Source organism: Dysidea avara, chromosome 7 (assembly GCF_963678975.1).
Source record: "Dysidea avara chromosome 7, odDysAvar1.4, whole genome shotgun sequence".
In the NCBI taxonomy this organism is placed as follows: Eukaryota; Metazoa; Porifera; class Demospongiae; order Dictyoceratida; family Dysideidae; genus Dysidea; species Dysidea avara.
The window spans coordinates 27139094-27153248 of record NC_089278.1 but is presented as its reverse complement, the minus strand read 5'-3'; the positions used below and the strand labels follow the sequence as shown (position 1 = coordinate 27153248).

Here is a 14155-nt window from a genome sequence, read left to right as displayed (position 1 = left end):
TCATAGATTATTTCAGGTTCACAAACCAGCCAAAAGTTCATAAAAAGTTCATAGATTATTTCAGGTTCACAAACAAGACAAAAAGTTCATAAATCTATGAATAGAGATTTCCAACTAAATTAAATAATTAACATTCCATGCATTCATTGGTATGACAAATATTGTGCTATTTTTCAGGGTCATTTTAGTGCGAACCCCACCCCAATTGGTGGTTTCTATCAAAAGATATAAGCAAAAGAAGTTGACAGTGTGATGATTTTTGTGTACAGTATTTTCAATGCTTTTTACATGTATCGCATGGCACCAAACACAATATTCAAAGTATCATAAATCTAGATAGGAAACTAATAATGACATGAAATTTTCACCACATAACTATTTTATGGAGAACAGCATATGAGCTGGGTAAAAACCTCTCAAGAGTGACCACTTCTTTGTAGACTGACCACTCAGAATATTACATAAATAAAGAATAAAGCAAGTGATTCACAAATAAAACTGTGTGTATTGTGTAATGCTAAGTATACACAGGTACCTAATGCATTTTCAAGGATAACTAACTAGAAAATCAGAAATAATATAACATGGTAAGTAATGGCATCACAAGTCACAATTAACAAATACTTCAGAAACATGACGATCAGATAACAAAATGTAAGACCAATATTATTATTAAATAGGTTTGTTTGGACACTGTTCAGCTTTGTTTGTCACATTGTAAGCACTAAGTATAATAATTATTATATGACACAATGACATCACTATACTACAAAGAGAAATTATATATAGTTTCTGACCAAAATTACAATCACTGAAGCTGTTATAAAATGGATCAAAACAGCAGTAAATACACCAGAATATAACATCAGGTAAGTGTGAAGCCATGTAAGGTTGTTATCACATGCCAGTCTCCACTTTTGAAAAGATTATTCTCAACCTTGAGCATCATATTGTAATTCCGTGCAAGACAACAAAGTGCTCACCTTCAAACTATACTTGCATCGATGCAGAGGGATGCCTTGAAGCCCAGGGTGATTGTAATGCTGAATTCTGAGCAGTGTTAGATGGCGATTTACCTTTAAAAGGGCCATATTTTCGTCGTAATCCAACGTCAATCGTCCTCCAATCAAAAAACACACGGCGAAATCGAAATCAGCATATACGGTTTGCCCAGGAACACTTTCTTCGTCCTCCTCTGCCACAGATTCACGAGGAAACACTTGGAAACTTTGGCTATCACCGGTGCCGTATTCTTCCAATTAGAATTACGTACGCAATTGTTTGTATTGGATTCCTATGGGGATTTTTATTTCTCAAACTTTGATTTGACATATTTCAATAAATACCGCATGGATTTTAATCCAGTAAAGTGCATTACGAAGTACGAAGCACTGACTACCATTAACTGGAACGGCAACTTGTGAAACTTTTATTGAAGGTGTGTAATTTAAGTAGCAAAAATATGTGTGAAAAATTGGTTGGTTGGAAATCGCTACTATGAACTTTATTCACAGCATGGCAACACTGATCGTCAGTAAGCTCCTGTGCATTAATTAGAATCTCGGGTAAACTCTGCAGTAGCTTTGTGAGATGTGCTCTGAATCCTCGTCTAGATGAAACCAGTCTCTTGAGTTCCGCCATTGACCACAGCACCAAAAATGTAGCGGGGTTATGACAATATAGTCGGCGTATAGTCTGGCGTAGCCGACCCGCGCGCGTAGCGCGAGGGTCGGCTACGCCAGACTACACAGTACCCGCCATATCGTGACGTGCGTGGGCGAGCAGATGGGGCGTTCTATTTCGATATCAGAAAGTAGACCGGCTATGAGGTTGTACTTCTAGTATGCTATTGCCCATCCATTGGTGATTACCACATAGCCACGAATTGGCTGCTGCTGTACCAGGTCTGGTGGAAAGAACGAAAACGTGATATTTTTGTATTGTAGCATTGGGCTTCTTACAGTCTACAGACGATTGCGGAATCTATGCAACACAGGAAGTCAATGGAAACGTGAGCTTGTTACGTAATTCGGCACCTTTTCAAAGCAAATGGATCACGTTTTCGGTTTTCGCTTGACGGTTTTTGTTGCAAAGATCGCGCAATCGTCTGTATTTCCGGTTGGTTGACTAGAGAAACGAAGTGTTTAAAAGTCACGTGCTTGAAAGTAGCCAATGAGATCAGTAGCCTTCAATTTATACTAGCGCCGTCCGCCTGGCGTGAAATTTCATTGGTTATTTCTATTCACGTGATATTCTTGCATTTGGCTCACGTGGACAACCAACCTGAAATAGCAGGCGGTTCGCACGTTATTACCAGATACGTAACTGGAATTATTATTGTTATTATCAGATTCTATCTGCATCACATGGGAAGCGTGATATATCTGAAATACAAATACTACTGTAAATAGTCGTGTTACATTAAATAATATGGATTATTTTTAGTATGGTAATGGGGTAGTAGCTGCATGGACTAGCCTGACACTAAGCAGACACTCGCTGGTGGCCCGAAAGTTGCTTGGAGTGATGGCACTGTCTGGTTAGTTGTGGCTGTTACAGTTATTGCTGTTGTACTTGTGGTAGACTGATGTTTTAAACCTAGAGGAGTTAAATTGTGAGGTCACTCAGGAGCGTAGCCAGGATTTTTTGAAGGGGGTTCCAGCACCAGCATTGAGTTACTAGAAGCAGGGGTCTGGGGGCGCAGCCCCCAGCCGCTGAGAGCTTTTCAATATTTTAATAAAGCAAAACTCAGCAAATTGCTATATTTTATGCAAAAAGTACATTAATTATGATGCATTAAGTACCCCTGGGATGAAGGTAGTACTAGACAAAGTCACCTAGTGGAAACAGATAGCATAACACATAGAGACACATATAGTAATCTGTAAGTGATGGTTATATCTCACTGTGGTATAGGAACCATGAATCCACTGATACAAATGACAATCAAAACAAGAGATAATAAACATCTTAATGATTAAGACAAAATATACATTACAAGCATACAGGGGCCTAGACACAAGGGTACCATGTGCTGATGGATCAGTTCAGGAGCCCTGGAAAGACTTACATTAACTAAAATTAAATTAAATTAAAATACACCAAAAAAAAATCTACATATATCTATGTGTAATACTTAAAGTTTACCTAAGGTGGTCTAAAGGATCCCAGTCCAGGGAGGCTCTAGAATTAAAAATTCTGTAAGAACAGGACACAGCAATGCGAGCTGCCTGCTCAAACAAGGATCTTACAATTTTCTTTGGCACTTCACAAGCAGTAGCCATTTGAGCAATTGTTTCTGACAAAAAGTGGCCTAAACAACCAATTTCAATGGGAACAAGATTGACAGTTAACCCAGAAAGCTGGTCATATTACAAGGAGCTATATCGATCTTCCTATCTAGCTCTAGCAGCAAGAAGATGTTGCTGGGTATTAGTTGGTACTGTCAATTCGAACAAATCATTAGAAACCAATACCAAGTCAGGCCTGCTGATCATGAGGGTGGAGGAAAGATTGGTTGGGATGGTACTAGGGGGGCTGGAACTAGCTAGATAACCTGGAAGGTCTGTAACTATACAAATATGCATAGCATGAATTCATTTTGCATAACACAAGTGATAAATGATTACTGGAGCTCTATATCTTTAAACACTGCACACCAAAGCTATAGCAGTATATATAAGGTCATGCTAAGTTTTGCATTTAATGTTGGAATGTCTGAAAACTTCATATGGACATGGATATTTACATGCATGTTCTATTAGAGTATACCCGACTGCTCTATTAGAGTATATACCTGACTGCTCTATTAGAGTATATACCTGACTGCTCTATTAGAGTATATCGATCTTTTTAACAAGTTTTGAAGAGGGCTCATGTTACCTCTGTAAATCCTTCCCTGAGAGATGAATGTAAGTTTTATCAATTGTTGTGCTGTGCCATTACACTATATTGCTCACTCATTTTGTCCTGCCACACTAAATGGTGTGTTAGAATCCTGCTTGCAGAAGTCTAAATTTTACAGGGGGGGTTCCTGAATCCCCCCTCCCTACGCCCCTGTCTTGGAACTACAATACAGAACTGTAATATAACCTAACAATACATACGACTACATATGCCTAGTATGAGCAATAATTCATACTATATATATGCTGAAATTTCTGGACCACTTGCTCTGTCTTCTTGAAATTTCATTCTGTATGGATCTGTGAGGAGGCTAAGTCAGTAAATAGAGGAGGAAGTCAGAAACATGTAGCTAAAACTGTGTGGAATGTAAAATCCCAGACCCTTTGTGACATATAATCTAGGCATGTTTAAAAGAAGCCAAAACAGATATTGATAGTGACAGGTCTCTTTATAAGATTGTGTGGATTGCTCTATTGTGGATGTATATAACCCAGTAGTTCCACATCTAAACAGGCTATATAATGTTGTTTCAGAATTACGCATGCTGATCGTCTGTAAGGTCCATACTATATAAGTACAGAATTCTACTCCCCTACTTGTATTAGCTCTTGGTATTATTTACCACAACACTTCTTATATCCAGACTTTTTAAACAACAAGAATGTCATCAGTATGTGAAAACCACACTTAACAGTAAGTACATTGCCATACAAACTATTACACAATGTTGGATGCATTGTCTCTTCTACTTCTTTCACTATGAAATAAGTTAAGCGTCATCACAGGCACATACCTACACATGGAGCAAGAGCATAAGTACACATATTATAGCAGACGTGAAAGTATATTCATACAGAGTACTTACTATACTGTATTATACTGTAATACTGTAATGGCAGAAATTTGATGGGTTATGTATTTTGGAAAATTGACCAATATGCCTATCAATTTTGAATTCATGGAACCTCTTGTACGCAGGTGTTTGCACTAACTGCATACACTAGCTACTGTATACCATAGGAATTTCTGTGGTGTGAAAGCTCAAGTGATAGTCATGGCAGCTCAAGTGATAGTCATGGCAACTCAAGTGATATGTACATCCAACCGTTACCATGACTAGAAACACACTGTTACCATGACTACAAAAATACAGTAGATATATATATTATGGGATGCATCAGTAGGAGAATTTGCAAAGCACCTTGAAAATACTGTTGGCACAAAAATCCTAACATATTACACTACTGGACTGGCTGCAGTATGGGACCATCCTCTATAGCATATCTTGTAATATTAACTCCATCTTTGTCAGAATAGATACAGGTCTCCCCTGGCCCTTGAATTTCTCCACATATCTGGTGTCAAACTTAATTTTCCTTAGGTTTGCTGATTCAATATGCTAGCAGTAAATTGTTCAGTAATCCAAAATTTAGATGGCAACCTATAATATTCTCTGTTTTTCTTTAAGTACTTCCAAGAACAATGCATTCTGCCACTGACAGAAATGCATGCTAATGTCACTCCTGAAATTGGGTTTAATACACCAGCTATTTGGCAGATTTAAAATTTGATGATGTAAGAGAAAATGTCAATATTAATTCCTAGCCAAATTTTCCATGTAACTATACTAAATTAATTACTAAACGGCTTTATACACACATTAAAATCTATACAGCCAGAAGTTGCAGTCCCTTCATGATAATGTCTGGCAACTGTTGCCTAGATACATATCTAGCCATGCAATTATGGCCACTCACATTTTCGTAAAGGATGTACACAGATATGTGCTATAGAAACATTAGTATAAGGGAGATGACTGGCAGATACATTTTGACTGTTTTAAATTATTTTAAAAGGTCATGCAGTCTAAGAAAAATAGTGCCCAGTTGAACAAAATTAAAGGTCACCAGATACCTAAAACAAGACAGGACTTACTTGTGTACACGTGTGACTGTTGATAAAGCCGAATTCTGCTCCAATCTACCTAACAATTGTACCACAACATGACGTAATGCAAAATTCTGTATAATGTATAATGTACCAGTCAATATATTGCCCCACCTACTCCCATAGGTGGGGCTTTACAGGGATACTGTATGACACATAATTGTTACCCCACCATGAGGCATTATACAACTGTTTATTAAACCATTTAAGCACCCAAATGTTTTTTGCTGCTACAATATGTATGACATCAAATCCCTGTATTGTAACTGGGGCTTATGGTGGGGATTTGACATGTTAGGTTTGCCAAGCTATGACTTTAACGTGAGTCAAATCCCCACCAATAGCCCCATATATCCTCAGGGGGATGGTAAGGCAATACATTAATAGGTGTATAGGTACAGGGCTGATTGAATAGTCTTGTGTGGCCAGACAGCTTTTTTTCTCTTTGTCATCGGGTTTTATTGAGAAAAAAGGTCTGGAACACCATGCTCATCTTGACATGTCACAAGGTCCTGAATGACTAATAGTTGATTTGATCTATGGTAGACTCCAAGGCAGCTGTAGACATCGATGATTTGTAAATACATGTTTGTAATTTATGGATGCAAATATAGCTACTATTTGAAAACGTATCACGTTTGTTTGGTTAACACCACCCAATTATTGAGGTAGAGTCAAGACAAGTGTGCATGGGATTTGAACCCTATTTTCTCCCTATCCAATGACACAGAAAAAAGAGTGGTCGGGCCATGCAAGACTACTGATTAAAGTAGGAGAGCAGCTAGCACATGAATTGCACATAAGATAAACAAGCACATAATCATATTGAAGAAACTAGGAGAGCTATTGAATATAAAAACTAGTGTATATTATAACTGCATGTCCATGCACTTGCAGGAAAGGCTTCAGAGAAGCAATATGTATTTCTTACCTAGAGGGCATGTGGAGAAGGCTAAGCCTACCGTACGCAAGGAAATTTTGATGTCAAAAATTTTGATGAATTTGACGAATCGGTTTAATTCGTCAATTGTTTATAAGCACCCTTAAAAGTGCAGGTTTTGCCTATAATTTCTTGATTTTCGTCAACATTTTATTCATCAAATCTGCTAAAGTCTGAATTCGTCAAATTTTTTTTCTTACGTCAAAATTTCCTTGCGTACAGTATCTGCAATGTCATGGTATAGTACCCATAAATTAAGTGATTAGGAATTAAAATAAATTGCTGCTGCAGTTTTTACCATGTAACCAACTTAACATACATAAGCATGACCCTCCTCAAAATGTGAGACTACCGTATGGAGGGAAACTTTTGCGCCAGCAAAAATTGTATAAAATCAGCAAATGACCATAAAATTTTTATTTTCCCCATCCAATTTATTTTGCTCACAATGAAAACAGCTGCTCTTTGTGGCTTGCTTACTAGCATGTAACCAAGATTAATTTTAAGTGTGTATACCCTACTGCTGATCTAACCAAGCAGTCCACTCTGCATCACCAGGGCCAAGGACCACTAGGCTATCAAACCAGTGCCATTGATCGCTGAGCTAAGTAGTACACACGCGGTATCCTTGAACCTTGGAGTCCAGACAAAGCACAAGTACTACCATATTCAATATTAGAGAATGGGTAGCTACTGTAATTGCTGCATATGTAGTCTTGAATATAGCATACGCCAGACATGGCACACCAGGGAAAATTTGGCGAATGAAGCAAAATATCACAGTTGGCAGAATAAAAATTTGGCAAACTGTTAGCAAAGCCCATGTCCCTTTACAAATCGTACCTCTGCCAAAGTTTCCCTCCATACCATAGTAGTGTGAATTGAAATACAGGCATGGGACTCACTTATTCACTCCAACATATTTTCTTTTATAGCAGCCTTTTCTATAAAACATAAAATCACTTTATAACAAGCAACAGGTACAGAGAATGTATGTATCAACACAATATATTTCACTCTACGTATATGAGGCTATAGCTCCTTGACTCTTATTAAAGGAGGAGGCCACATATAAAGCAAATCGTTCATTGTATAAGTAAGTGGGTACTGTAATATGTAATGCATGTATGATTAATTGGACACATACGTAGTGCATACATGATTATTTGAACACAAAACTCTAACCAAAAGCCTCTCTGATGTGGATTCTTGCTCTAATCAATGTTCAAAAATCAAGGTACAGCCATATTGATTACACCACATATTCAGGATTTCCTGCGCTACTACAGTTTACACATTATGAAAACATGTAAGTACAGTACCCTCAAACTGGGTATATATCTATGCATAGTCACATTTCAAGAATCAATAACTGTACACATTCAGATGTGAATGTACGAAACATCAATAATAACTTATTTGTCACAAGAATAGCCATTGTTTAGAATGCATTATTCACAATAGTATCAAATCAGTAAAATTAATGTAGACATCATGAAAGTAATAAGCAGTCTTAATATTCGTTATCGAGAGTTTCAATAAAGTGCAAATTATGTTTACTTCATGTTCACAAATTTCTTCAGTGACTGTCCAGCCAACAATTATCGTGTCACATGTTTGTATGAATCTCCTTATACATAATATACCACCATTGCCAGTGTACAAATGCATGGCTCTATACTCACCTTAACAAGTGTTCGTTGATTTAAGCCTTGATAGTGAAATGTGGCATTACTTTTAAAAGACATCAATGTGTAACAATAAAATGCATGTGGGCATAATTATCATCAGAGTACAGTGTACATAATTGCACATACCTCCTACAATATACACTGCACGTTAAGTGCAAAATATGCATTGTACATGAAGTTTTTCCTCTATGTTTATCCTAATGATCCACATGTCCAGACCACAGTTACTATAATAACAGATCATGTACCACACCCACCTTGGAAATTAATTGCCACTCTCAACTATGTACTTGGAAATGCTCTTAAGATCATCAGTCATTTCACACATTTATCATCAATTTCCTATTATACAGTGTATCAGATTAAGTTTATTGTTAAAAGGAAACTATAACAGTACTGCGGCTAGCTATCATGTGTAGCCTTTTAATTAGCTGTATTTTACACACATACAGTATACGCACACACTACAGGTGTGTTACCATTAAAAAGTCAATTACAGGCTTAATTTGGATGCATATTCAACTGTTTAGTACTACAAAGCTGTTAGGTAGCTTGCAAGTACAAAAGTGTGCTTACAACTCTATGTACATCAGAGGTACATGCTTTCAGAGTGGAACATAGATGCTCAGGTGCTGTTGGGAAATTGTGTGCTGTTAAATAGGGGAAACAGCAACATACTAATTGGGACTTGGTGTTACCAGGGAATACAGTGTAGTCTCATAAATAAGCCACCAAAAGTTTGGCCTCACTATATAATGAGGTGGTCTTATTAATGAGGTCTATTTGGGACCTTCTAAAATGGCCACTATAACAAGGTCATATTAAAGAGGTGGCTGCTAAGTGAGTTTTTTATGCAGGTTTCCTCAATTTCAAGTGGTCAATTTTATTTATTCCAATGATTAGTATTGCACCCTCAAATAGCACCAAAGTGCAGTACTGTACTACATGCAAATAACATTACTAAGTGTTGGTGGGTGAATTACTAGTAGCATTATTTAATTATTTCCAGGGCAGGCACAATAATTAGGCAGTGTAGGACGAGCCCACATAACTGGTGATGTAATTGCATAAGGTCCTTAGCGTTACAATGTACATTCTATAGAAATTGATTTTCTACCTCTCTGTAGGAATATATCCACCATGGATGTGGTTGTTTAATAAACAAGACTGTTAGCAGTATGTTGGTGACTAACACATGTTGTTATTTTGGAATGCTCAGTTCTATACAACAGTGCTCTTCTCTGTCACAAAAGTTTATGGTACAAACACAGTAAAACTCAAATATCTATCGAACCTTATGGAACCTCTTCATCAATGTTTTGTACAATAAATAGTCTCAAGCATCACATATTAAATACATTGCATCAAGTCACGTGGACTAGTACTACTGCCAACAGATGGTTAGACAATTAATTTTTTTTGAGACTTGCTGATTATCTGCCAGGAGGTAGGATAGATTCAAGTATTATATAGATTTATTGAGTGGCTGTACCTGCCCTGGGAAAGATCAATGCTCATCAAATAAAATGTATATAAGTATTAGCATAGCAAAGTATCAGTCAATTTGTTTCTTCCAAATCTAGGAAATAAGCTAGCTATGTTGTATTGTAACTTTGATATGTTTGTCAGCTGGTGCTTTAATTCATTGTCTTTTGGTTCATTTTTGTATCGTGGTACCTGATCATTAGTATACAAGGTGGTGGCACACAGGCGGTTGATCTGGGACCTTGATCAAACTCTTGGTCAACAGTTTTGACCGCTGTTAAGGACAAAAATTGAAACCCTTAATTGAATTTTGTCATGATCGACTTCAACACTGCAAGTTACAGGTAAGATAACATTTAAAGACTTTAATGGCACATTTCGCAGATTCACCAATGTACAGTGTTTGCCTATGACACCAACTGACTATACCAAAGAGTCTAATACTCTTTGTCTTTAGAGAGAGGTCCAAACATCTAACTGTGAACACTGGGTATCAGCTATTGTGCTGGCCACGCCACTGAATAGCTGGTCCAATAATACAGCCAACACAATAACTTTGATACCAAGTGTTCACATAACATGCTTGAGATAAACACTCTCCGTACTCACTAGAGTGGTCCCGGACTACCATTTCACTATCAAGCATTGACATCAATTGATTCCCACAATTATACAACTAGTAAGGATTTTTTATCATACGAAGTCAGAGAAATAATTGCCTAGGTAATTTACAGGATAAATCATTGATCCTGGATTTTTAGTTGGTGACTCCTGAGGCAAATAATAGGGAGAATTTTGTAGTGTAAATCGACCCCACTTAAAATAGGACACCCGGCCTACAACACTGGACTGTCTTAATGGTCTAAAAGTATCATACAGTGACCCTAAAAATCAAGACACCATCACAATCAGTATATGTGACCGTCTCAGTAAAAACCCGACTTGTTCGCACAAGCATGCGTATTGAGAAAATTGAAATTTAAAAATAATTCGTAAAATTACGCTTGCTACAAAAAAAAACTACGCAAGTTTTTATCGAGCCAGTACTTGAAGAAGGAAGACTCAAATCAATTAAAACTATATACCATCTTATTCGCCTGTTCATGAAGAGTTCGAAAAGCTTTGTTTCGTTTCCCTAGCTCCAACGGTATGCGTGTCACGTGCGTTTGTTTACGATGCAGTAAACGTAAACAAGATTGTCATCATTTCTTCTACGAAACCACCTTCATATCCATTTGCGCAAGTATCTACAGGGCTAATACTTTACCTTGGCTGATGTGCTGATCCATGGTGAACGTGTTAAGCCAAATTGCAATGTTGTAGACCAATCCAAACAGAAGTTATGGCTGCGAATGTAAGCGCCTGTAGTTTATTTTCAGTATAGTTGCTGTACAAATCGATTATCTTGCTCTTCCTACTGTCTAGCGCTATAATTCCAAAACTACACACCACAGAAGGCTGAAACTTTGGTGGTCCATTCCTTGAACACTGCTGATATTGCTGAGTGAATAAAAAATATTTTTTTAATTGTGTGAACAAGTCGGGTTTTTGCTGAGACGGTCACATATTATGTAGATCCTGTCATATCCATATAATACACAGGTTTTACAAATCTTCACTTTACCCAACCCTGGTGGGGAAAATTAGACTATTTACAGTTTTAGTATGGGTTTTTTTGGCACAGTGTGAAAATGTGAGTGCGGTTGAAGTCTTGAGCGAATGACGTTTTATTGTGACCTGTGGTTACCAATAATTGATCTGTGACAGTGTACTTTTGACCATCAGTTTGGCTGCAGTTGCAGGGTCACTCTATCCCTAGCATGCCAGCGAGCACGCCAGTGGGTATTACAATAAAGTTATGCAAAGTGGAAAAGTGGTCTGGCCTATCACAGGGCGTGAGGGCTGATAAAAATTAATCATCAGGGCTATTCATCTATGAAAGACCTCAACAATAATTCAAAGCCGTTCAGGGCATCCTTGCAGTCCCGAGTGTAGGCCCACACTAATCCACCTTTACAGCTAGTTGAGATGTGTCGGTGATGCATAGCTCAGGGGGCTTGCATTGCTATATTCTAGCTTATGATTTGGGGTCTATCATAGCTGGCTACCTGCATGGTATATAGCTATACAACTGAATTCAGTAGCGCATGCTTGACCCACTTTTAGATTAGTGACATATACTTATATAGGTACCGGGTAGCTTTATAAGTGGCAAACCTTCACTACTTCGATGCTGCAGTCTATCTTTCTACCCAACTCCTCGATGGCTCACTGTTTTTGGCACAGACGCTAGTTAATCCTCCATCAAAAGCAGCTTGTAGTTCCGCCCTTTGTTCGGGTGTAAAGTTACTAAACTGAGTTCTTTTCTTATGAGTAGACATAGCAAGTAGTTCAGTATACTTCAACTTGACGACTAAACATACGGTTGCCAAGCGTATCACCAGCTCGAGGGTCCAGCTATCATAGTGACTTTCGTTCAACTTGTCAGTAATTGTAAGTATTGTGAAATACGCTTCCCATGTGATGTAGATAGAATCTGATAATAACAGTAATAACTTTCAGTTACGTATCTGAATAATAATGTGCGAACCGGGTGGAAATAGACTGTACCCACACGTATTTTAAGCGCCTCGTATGTAATTTCTTCGTGAATACGTTTTCACAAGGAATCGATCTGTGACCTTTTTAATGTCTCTCATCAACTCTACCGGCTCAGAAGAAATTAACTCAGGAGAAACTTTCTCTGTTAGATGACCCTCAGGTAGAGCTCCATCTTTTAGGCCCCTATTCGGTGATTATTAGTTTCTCATCCAGCCTTTCTAATTATTATGATGCGGGCGGGAGGGTATTACCATTATGCCATTATTTTATAATATTAACACTCTGATGTACAGACCTTGTCCAAATTGTCTTTCTTTCTTACTACAAACATTTCCTTCACCAGCTGATTCTACTTTTCGTGATCGCCAACTGTTTTTAGACAGTCAGCTGAAACGCGGCCTGCTTTGATGAAGTCGATAGAGCACGATTGCAATTGGCACTGCAGCAATTTGCTAAGGAAAACAACAGAGTTTGGTATCACGTGTTCTTCTGAGCATGCGCAGAGTAAATAATGGCTTACCATGCGGTAGCTTACCATGCGGTAGCTTACCATGCGGTAGCTTAAGAAGGATGCGGGCGGTGGATGAGAAACTAATAATCACCAAATAGGGGCCTTACGTAGTTGCCTCAGTAGTTGTAAAATTATTCACCTCCTTCGCACTGTGCCTTTCACCATCCTGAAACCCTTTCTTCTTCAATTTGATCATAATCTTCATTCCTGCCTTGGTAGAATTATGCAGTGCAGTCTATTCGACACTTCTTGGAGACAGGCATCTTTGCCTTTTCGATTAGGAGGCCTGGGGTTACGTGAATCTGCTTTTTCTGCTTCACCTGTATTTTTGGGTTCATGTAACAGTGTTCGTGAATTAGCCTCCACCCTTCTTTCTGTTGATATTAATCAGCTCAGTTTCCCTAATGAGAAGGATGCTGCTACCTTACTTTCTGAATCAGGTATTTCCGGTGGTCATTTGCTTTTCTCAGCCTCTCAGAAGGACCTGCAAGCTACATTAGACAAACATTTATTTGATGACTTATTTGCATCCTTTGGCGTTCGCGATCAAGCTCGTTTGACTGCTTTGTCACACCCTTCTGGCACAAGTAGTGGCTGGCTCAAAGCTATTCCTCGAGTCAGTCTGGGTTTGGCTATCCCTGGGCCTGAATTTGTTATTGGATTACGTATATGGTTGGGTGTTTCTTTGTTTCCACTCTCTCCTTTGTGTACCTGTCTTTCTACCATCAATAACTATGGTGACTATCTGTTAGGTTGCTCTCAAGGCCCAATGAGAATACGTCGACATGATGCTCTGGTAAACATCATTTATAATGCCCTTTCACAGGATCACCCTGGGGTTCTTAAGGAACAGAGAGCTTCTTATGATGATGGGTTGCACCCTGGCGATGTTTTTCATCCTGACTTCCAGCATGTTCGTCCAGCTTACTTCGATGTCTCCATATGCTGCACCACTCAGCCTGCTTTTATTTCCTCCTGTGCTTCATGTGCTGGGGTGACTGATGCTGCTGGAGAGGTTGCCAAAGATGAGAAGCATTTGGCAGCTGTGGAGAAGGTGGGGTCAGATTTCATTCC

The 14155-nt window shown here is 38.4% G+C and overlaps 2 long non-coding RNA genes across 2 annotated transcripts; both read right to left on the bottom strand.

The window, feature by feature from the left end:
* Window positions 1–557: 557 nt before the first annotated feature.
* LOC136262398 (uncharacterized) lies at window positions 558–1683 on the bottom strand. Its single transcript, XR_010704189.1, has 2 exons — window positions 984–1683; window positions 558–937 (listed from the first exon to the last, which is right to left on the bottom strand). It is a non-coding gene; the product is annotated as an uncharacterized lncRNA (long non-coding RNA).
* A 2833-nt stretch (window positions 1684–4516) lies between these two features.
* LOC136262399 (uncharacterized) lies at window positions 4517–9946 on the bottom strand. Its single transcript, XR_010704190.1, has 4 exons — window positions 7979–9946; window positions 7699–7737; window positions 5842–5890; window positions 4517–4699 (listed from the first exon to the last, which is right to left on the bottom strand). It is a non-coding gene; the product is annotated as an uncharacterized lncRNA (long non-coding RNA).
* Window positions 9947–14155: the final 4209 nt, after the last annotated feature.